At 42.2% G+C, this 8,043-nt stretch overlaps 1 long non-coding RNA gene across 1 annotated transcript in view; it reads right to left on the minus strand.

Annotated features, from left to right (window-relative positions):
• Nucleotides 1-1,544: 1,544 nt before the first annotated feature.
• The window catches only part of LOC138832843 (uncharacterized), a 10,983-nt gene continuing 4,484 nt past the window's right edge, over nucleotides 1,545-8,043 (minus strand). The window contains exons 2-3 of the long non-coding RNA XR_011373707.1: nucleotides 1,808-1,991; nucleotides 1,545-1,618 (exon numbers count right to left, since the gene is read on the minus strand). This is a non-coding gene — a long non-coding RNA (uncharacterized lncRNA). The remainder of the gene's footprint in view (nucleotides 1,619-1,807; nucleotides 1,992-8,043) is intronic.

Here is an 8,043-nt window from a genome sequence, read left to right on the forward strand (position 1 = left end):
TTTTTTTCTGGTCATTTGGGCCTGAACTCTGGGCTTGGGCACTGTCTCTCAGCTCTTCAGCTCAAGGCTAGCGCTCTACCACTTGAGCCACAGTGCCACTTCCAGCTTTTTTCTTATGTGGTGCTGAGGAATCGAACCCAGGGCCTCATGCATGCAAGGCAAGCGCTCTACGGCTGAGCCACCTTCCCAGGCCCTGTTGCAGGTTTACTCCAGACTTAGGATTGAGGATGTCATACTTCCTCCCCATCAGCCACCTTGCTACTTGTATAGGACTTTGAAGATTGTAGGAACAGGCCAGCTTACTGATGCTGGAAGTGAAGCGTTGTCATCTGAGATTTCTCCATGGGCTGAGAGGTGCCAACTAAAGTGAAAACCAGGCTTGGTAGAAAACTACCAGTGGGCCATATTTTATTTCTGTGTGAAGCATGACTTGTTTGATCTACATGGCTTGAATGAGATTCAGGGGGTCCTGGCTAGGTTTGGGAAAATTCTTTAGGGAGACAGCAGTGTGTACCTTAGAACTGTGATCTTCACCACAGAGGCTGGTTCCTATGAGGACCTGTTAAGGATGTGCTTTACATACCCAGCTGGCAGACATCAAAAGAATGTCGAACTTTATAACTTGGGAAAAGAGGGGAGTGGGGAGGAGTAAGCAGGAGAAAACGAAATATACTCATTACCTTACTTATGTAACTGTAACTCCCCCCTATTCATCACCTTTACAATTAATAATAATAATAATAATAGGCACAGGGAGGCACAGGTTGACTGCTGAGATGGAAGTGCAAACCCAAGCATCATCTCAGGCAACATCAGTCATCCTAGAGGTTGTCAGACTTTTATGGAGTTGCCAGGCTTCTTATATTTGCATTAGCTAGGTCCAAACTTTGACTGATGGGCCATTAGACCTGAAAAGGCAAGAAACTGTTACAGAGAATTCATAGACTTGGTGTAGTTTCTTAGGATATGGACCAGAACTTCAGAGTAATAGGGATAAGGTGGCTCTTAAAAGCCTAAAGAAAGCAGTGTCTTAACACTGAGCAAAGTGGACTGTGCTGATAGTCTTAGCAGATTGAAGAGAAAGGAGGAATACTATTGCCAAAACATGTATGTGAGGTTGGAAAAATCTATCTCAGGACTATTGCAAAAGACAGACTAAGAGACCAGCATTCATTGGACCATCAGCCCCTTTTGCTTTTAGTTTGTTTTTCAGATACGGTCTGGGCTGTCCTCAAACTGTGATCCTCCTATCTCTACTTCCCAGGTAGCTGGGATTACAGGTATATGGAACCACATTGGTGTTTTTAGTCTTACTTTATTTGGGTTGGCATCTTCTTTTGTGACCCCCAAATGGCCCAGGAGATCTTAGAAAATGGAAAACACTAAATGAAAATAGTGAGCAAATAAAACCTTCCCCTGCAGTAGGGGAAGGCTTTCAGATATCCATTTCCTGGACATTTTTAGAAAGACAACGAAACAAGAATAACTGTCATGGGAAAATCTTTAGTGCAAGGCTATTTTCAGAAGTCCCCATAATTCCGAGTCCTTTTAACTTGTGTGGAAGCTCTTACACTTGTCAGCTTCAATTCTTGTTCACTGCCATGATTTAGAAGTTTTCCTGCCAAGTGAAAGAGGATAGTAATTGAACTTGTGGTCCTGAATATTGATTGGAAGAAGACTGGCCCAAAGTATATGTCTCTCTAGTTTGTCTTGACCTCCAACGGCCACTGCCCTTGGCCTCTGTAGAAAAGCAGTGACACATTGTACCTTATAGCTCCCCAGGATGGACAGAGGAGCACCTTTTTACCCATCATGCTTCTGGTTGTCCACCTGCCACATGAAGGTCCTCCTCTCTGCTAGGAGGACTGTTCCACTTCTCTGCTGTCAGAGGCAAGGGAAATAGATACCGTCAAGGCAGGAGTAACCAACTCCTTGTTGACCTTCCTGCCATCTGTTGCCACCACCAATTTTTCACATAGTTTTCATCTGGCCTGAAATCCAAAAGCAGGTCATCAGTTGAGAGAAGGCATACTATTAAAAGGTATCTTTGAATGGTAGGCATTTGGTGGATGGATGGATTGCAGTTTAGGTCCTTGTTTTACTGCCGTCCACCCTGATTTGTGTGTTCCTTGAAGGCACAGACTATAACTATTTTTTTGGTGCCAGTCCTGGGGCATGAACTCAGGGCCTGGGCACTGTCCTTGAACTTCTTTGACTCAAGGCTAGCACTCTTCCACTTGTGCTACAGCACCACTTCTGGCTTTTTCTGCCTATGTGGTACTGAGGAATTGAACACAGGACTTCATGCAAGCACCCTATCACTAAGCCACATTCCCAGCCCATGGCTGTAACTTTTATCTCCGTGTGTACAGAGGCTGGCACAGAGCTGCACATATAAGATAATCAAATTGTTTGGTGAAAAGAGGAGTGAAGAATGCATCCAGAGACATAGCATGCCAGCAGGAATGAATTTATTGGGCAAGCTGGAAAGCAAAACAGGAAGGGGAGAGCTAGGACTGTAAGACCAAAACCATATTCTGTAGTATGAGGTGAGAATAAAGGTTGGATATGTAGAAATGTAAATTCTCTTAATATAATTTTCCTGTCTTTCCCGTTCCTAACAAAGGGGCAGTGTCATTTTTTTCTGATGGAGGCATAGAATTATATTAAGTGAAGTAAGACAGGCCCAAAGAAACATAGGTCCCATGGCTTCCCTTATTAGCAATAACTAGTTATGCCTAGGAAAGCAGAATCAAAAGCTATGTATATATGACCATACAAGATGATGTTGTTTTAATGTACTTATAATGTACTATGTGATTTTTTGTTTATTTTGTATGTGCTACCCCCATGGTATGACCCCTGTTTTCACTGTATTTGATTTTGGTGCCCTGCATCTTGTATATACATTTTTCTATTTGGAGGAGGGGAAGGGAAATAACAAAATGCTAAAATAAGGATACAGGTTGACCCATTGTAGCAATAAGATGTACAAGACACTACGTTGAGAACCAGCTTTATACCTGGGGGGGAGGAGGAAGTGGGGAGGTAGGGAAAGAAGAGATGGTAGAGGAAAAACAAAGGAAGGGGTAACAATGCTTGATAGGAAATGTACTCATTACATTACTCATGTAACTGTAACCCCTCTGCACAGTATCTTTACATAAAAAAATATTTTTTAAAAAAATACATGTAAATTCTCAAGGACTTTCGAGTTCCTGAGGTCTAGAAGGGGGTTCTGGGGCACTGGGCCATGAATGGGACATGGTTGAAGACAGGGTGATGAAACAAATGGTATAAGGCCACACCAAAACTGCTGCTCTACTGTCACGTCATCACCAGGTCCAGTGAGCTGGATCAGCGTCAGTACTGCTGGGTGGGAAGAAGGCATCGCTAACCCTCACTCCTACCCCTGACTCTAGCCACACTTAATTGTACATGGCATCCCTCAGCTTGTGTGACCTTTGCTCTTAGTCCTTGACCTGATATTTATGCAACATGGTTCATTTCAGGAACATGTTGCTCCCCAAATGTAGCAATAGTAGCTTGCAATGCTGTTTAGTTTTTGTTCAAAATTCAGTGGCAGTCTATGATTTGTCATGGGCACCATTGTGGTGTACTCTACTCTGTCAGTGCACAGTAGTGCAAGCACATAAGCGTTTCCTAAGGGAGGCTCTTATTTGGGTCAGCTCCCACTTTAACAACATAACCTGTTCTCTCTAAGCAAGACCACAGGAACTATTTATTGGAGATGCATACTCTGGTAGAAGCAGAGGGAGACGGCGCTGTGTTGAGTATCATTGAATTCCACCATATGAAGTGCCAGGAATTCCTAGTTTTCAGTTTCAAATGCTAGACTGGGTGTTCAGTAAAAAGAGCAAAAACTTAGCAAATGTTCGCAGAATTAATTAAAGAATCTAATTAACTGAGAGGCATAGCTGGGCTTGAGCAAGATTGCAAATGTGTATTATTTGAAAGAGATCATGAAAGAAAAGGAGGTTGAGTAGGTGAGCAAACAAATAACAAGCCCCTGATCAAAGATATCTCCTGTCATTAGAACTCCCAGCATGCCATATTCTTCAGTGTGATCTATAGTGACATTCACTACCTATATAAGCTTTTCAGACTTAGAGACGATGCCAGCCTCAATGTGAATTTGTGAATAACAAGAATAACTTACATATACACCCAGTGATCACAACTATTTGATATGAATAAAGAAAAGGTATAAGGCCTTCTAAACAAATGGGTGGCATGTAATGTACAAAGATGGGAAGACTTGGTAATGTAAATAAAAATTTCCTCTAATCTATTAATTGAATACGAGGTTCAATAAAAGCTGCAATTCTAAAATTTTTCTTGGTTAAGGGACAGTAAGAAATACCAGTTCGCAGTCAACATGGATTGTAAACCAGTAGAAGGAAAAAAGCAAAGGCCAGAAAATGAGATTTTTTTTCAGGGTCCACAATAAGACAATCATGTGCCATACTGAACTACATAGATCAAATTTCCTGTTTTTCAGTCTCCCCTTTCAGTAGGCGGTCTGATTTGGGAAGGTCATTAATTATCAGATATGTTGAAGCATACTACTCTCATGTATCTTTAAACTATCTTCACCTAGGTCCTGAGTTAGACAAAGAAGGACAGGCTCCTGACATCTGCTTTTATGAGTCAGGTGAAAGAGCATATATGATTACTGAAATAGGCTGCCAGGCTGATGTACATTCAGGAGGTAACTCAACATGAGATATTTTTAAAAGTTGAGCAAGTGGATTCTCAAGATGAGACTAGTGATCACCAAGAATTCTGTTGGAAGGTGAAGTCCAATCAATGCTCATGCTTAGCAAACAGATTTGAATGGATCATAGGCTGCTCAGTAAATCCTTGGTTCCAAGTGACAAGGAAAACTTGCCATTATCAGAACCAGCACAACCTGGCAAGAAAAAGCCTGCTATTGCCAGACCCAGCTTGACAAAAACTAGCATGATCTTTATACTTCAAGTGATTTTCAAGAAACTGTAACTGTTGGGATAAACTAAAACTCAAAACACCTGTGCTCTACTCCAAACTAAAGCCCAGAACTCAGGTGCTATAAAAGGATTACACTTATCTTGATTGGGGCTCAGAGTTTGGAGTACAAAATGCTCTGGGCCCAGCTCTCCAAGTACAGCTTACGTCTTTCCAGAGTATTTTCCTCAACACAAGTACAAAAAGCTGCTGATAAAACTAAGAAGGGCATTGTTAAGGTTGTCCAGTGAGTGAGCAAGAGGATGCTATTTGCATCGGCTGGTCCTACCACTTCATATCCGTGTCTAGCAGGACTAGTGTACACTGCACCTGTTATCAATGTATTATACCCTGGGAGTGTCTTTCCCGATCCTCTTACTAAATGAGTTTCTGTTATGGCAGCCATTTTCCCTATCCATGTCTGAAAATAGTTCTGGTTTCGAGACCTAGCAGTTCCACTTCCTGAGACTGACATATCACTCTGCTGTACTTCAAGTTGAGCAGTGTGGTCACGGAAATAGTGCCTGACGGGAGGCCTTAAGAGCCATAGCCATGGGCTGGGAAGGTGGCTCAGTGGTACAGTGCTTGACTTGCATGCATGAGGCCCTGGGTTCGATTCCTCAGCACCACATAAGCAGAAAAAGCTGAAGGTGGGGCTGAGGCTCAAGTGGTAAAGCATTAGCCTTGAGCTGAAGAGCTGAGGGACAGAGCCCAGGCCCAGAGTTCAGACCCCACAACCTACCAAAAAAAAAAAAAGAGCCATAGCCAGCATTAACACACTGCCAACATATAACTTCCTTTGCTGCAAGCAAATGTAAAACACTCAAAAGACAATGATAAAAAGCACCCCTCCCCACTCCTGCAAAGAGAAAACCTCCTAATATCTATGTGCTCATGAAGGTTCTCAGATATCAATAATTCTCCCCAGCCCTTGAAGGCATTCATTCTATTTAAAAGGAAGGAGATCCCTGCTCCAGGAGGTAACAACCCCAGCACATCCCCTAGTACCTTTAAGAGAGGACATAAAGGTCATGTTCAAGGTCAGTTCCCAGGGCAATCCTTCACAGATCTAGGCCTATCCCTGACTGTATCATTGCCTGTACAGATTACTTGTAGCACTGACCTAGAAAACTTACATTTCCCTTTAGAAAACATTTCCTATTGTTGTTGGGAAACAAATCAAAGAACCATTTCTAATACTTTGATAACTGGAAAAAGTATTCAAACTCCCAAGAGGAAGGAAGGTCTTGTGTTAGAACTAAGTGGTTTGTCTTTTTCCCCCCACAGTTGGATGGTTTCTAAGTTTCATCCCATTATGTGTTTAAAAAATATGACATAATTTTAAGCTAAATTATTGAAACTACAGTGGCTAAATCCAAAGAGTGACATTCCTGCCTCTGTTGGATGAGGGATGAGCCAGGACAAAGCTGAAGGCTAAAGACAAAGAGGGAACTCGGGCACCAGGCATCTATACAACCGTGAAAGGAAAGTGGTGTGTGCTCTGCCTGCAGCCCTGCGCTTTCTCGCATCTTGCTCTTCAATAATTGGCTTGAAAGCTGCTGAAAAATGTTAACCATGTTCATTCTCCTTCGTGCAAATCAATAAGTGAGAAAGGAAAATATGCCCCAATTGAATCAAATCCTCTCTCAAAACCTAAGTCATTACATGAATGGAGGAAGTGGGGCGGATAGATTAAAATGGCCTCTGTTATGATGCTAATGGCAGCAATTTTCAGAGATGGCTGAAATATGCCAGAAACATTATGGAAGCTGCTTTCATCTCACAAGGCAACGGTAAGGTAGCTTGTCACTTCCCTCACTGCTCAGAGATACCGAGGATTAGAGATGACTGGTTACTTTCCTGGACTGCCCAGGTTAGACAAATAGAACCCAGGCAGGTTTTTTGAGCCTCAGTTCTGTCACCTTGTCTTCTTCTTCAAGAGAGAAGGAAGTGGGGAAAGGCCAGGAAAAAAAAAGTTATTTTTCAGATCCTTGCAGTGAAACGATTTTTTACAATAGTTGAAAATAATGACAATCACTGTACATTGTAGGTATTTTGTAAGACCTGGGGAATAGTTTGGATGGGGAGAATTTAAAAAGCCATGTCACCCTTCTTGTTTCAAACTCCTTTGCACATTATCTGTACCCTGTTGGAGTCCAATAGATAATAGGAATCAATACATAAATGTGTACCTCTGTCAAAATAGCATTGGTGAAAATGTTGAAAGGGATGACATTGATCAAGATATATTGCATTCATAAACTGGTTTGTTAAATGTAAAAAAAAACCATAATGACTTTCCTTTGTGTATATTTTGTAATTCAAAATGAAAAACTCCCTAAAAATAGCACTGGACTTTTGCCTTCTACAATAGGTATTTTTCTGTGCTCTACATCTTCACTCCTGATCATTAGGGTTTTCTTTTTTTTCCTGGTCCTCGGGCTTGAACTCAGGGTGTGGGCTCTGTTCCTGAGTGCTCTACCACTTGAACCACAACACCACTTCTGAGTAGTTTATTGGAGAAAAAAGCCTCACAGAGTTTCCTGCCCAGGCTGGCTTTGAACTGTGATTCTCAGATCTCAGCCTTCTCAGTAGGTAGGTATGAGCTACTGGTGCCCGGCTTGACATTAAGCATTTTAATACCAATACATTTTCCCTTTATGTAGCATTTTAGAGTCAGATTCGGTGTGGGCATTATTTTACTCAAAATAAACCATCAGGTTTGGAAGACTTATCCCTATTTGCTGACACCTGAGGTGCAGAGCTGTTTATCCAAAGTCCCATAGCTAGCTTGACCTTGAATCAAGGTTTTTTTAACTTCATGTCTGTCTCCCCTGCCCCCCCTTTTTTTTGCTGCCCTTGGAGTTTGAACTCAGGGCCTGGGTGCTGTTCCTTAGCTTTTTGGCCACAGCTTCACTTCTGCCTTTTTGGTGGCTAATTGGAAATAAGAGTCTTCCAACACAGCCTCCTGAGCAGCTAGGATTACGGGTGGGAGCCACTGGTGCCAGACTGTCGGCCTAGTTTCTAAAATGCAGA

Source organism: Dipodomys merriami, unplaced genomic scaffold (assembly GCF_024711535.1).
Source record: "Dipodomys merriami isolate MVZ:Mamm:240054 unplaced genomic scaffold, mDipMer1.0.p SCAF_20, whole genome shotgun sequence".
Taxonomy (NCBI): domain Eukaryota; kingdom Metazoa; phylum Chordata; class Mammalia; order Rodentia; family Heteromyidae; genus Dipodomys; species Dipodomys merriami.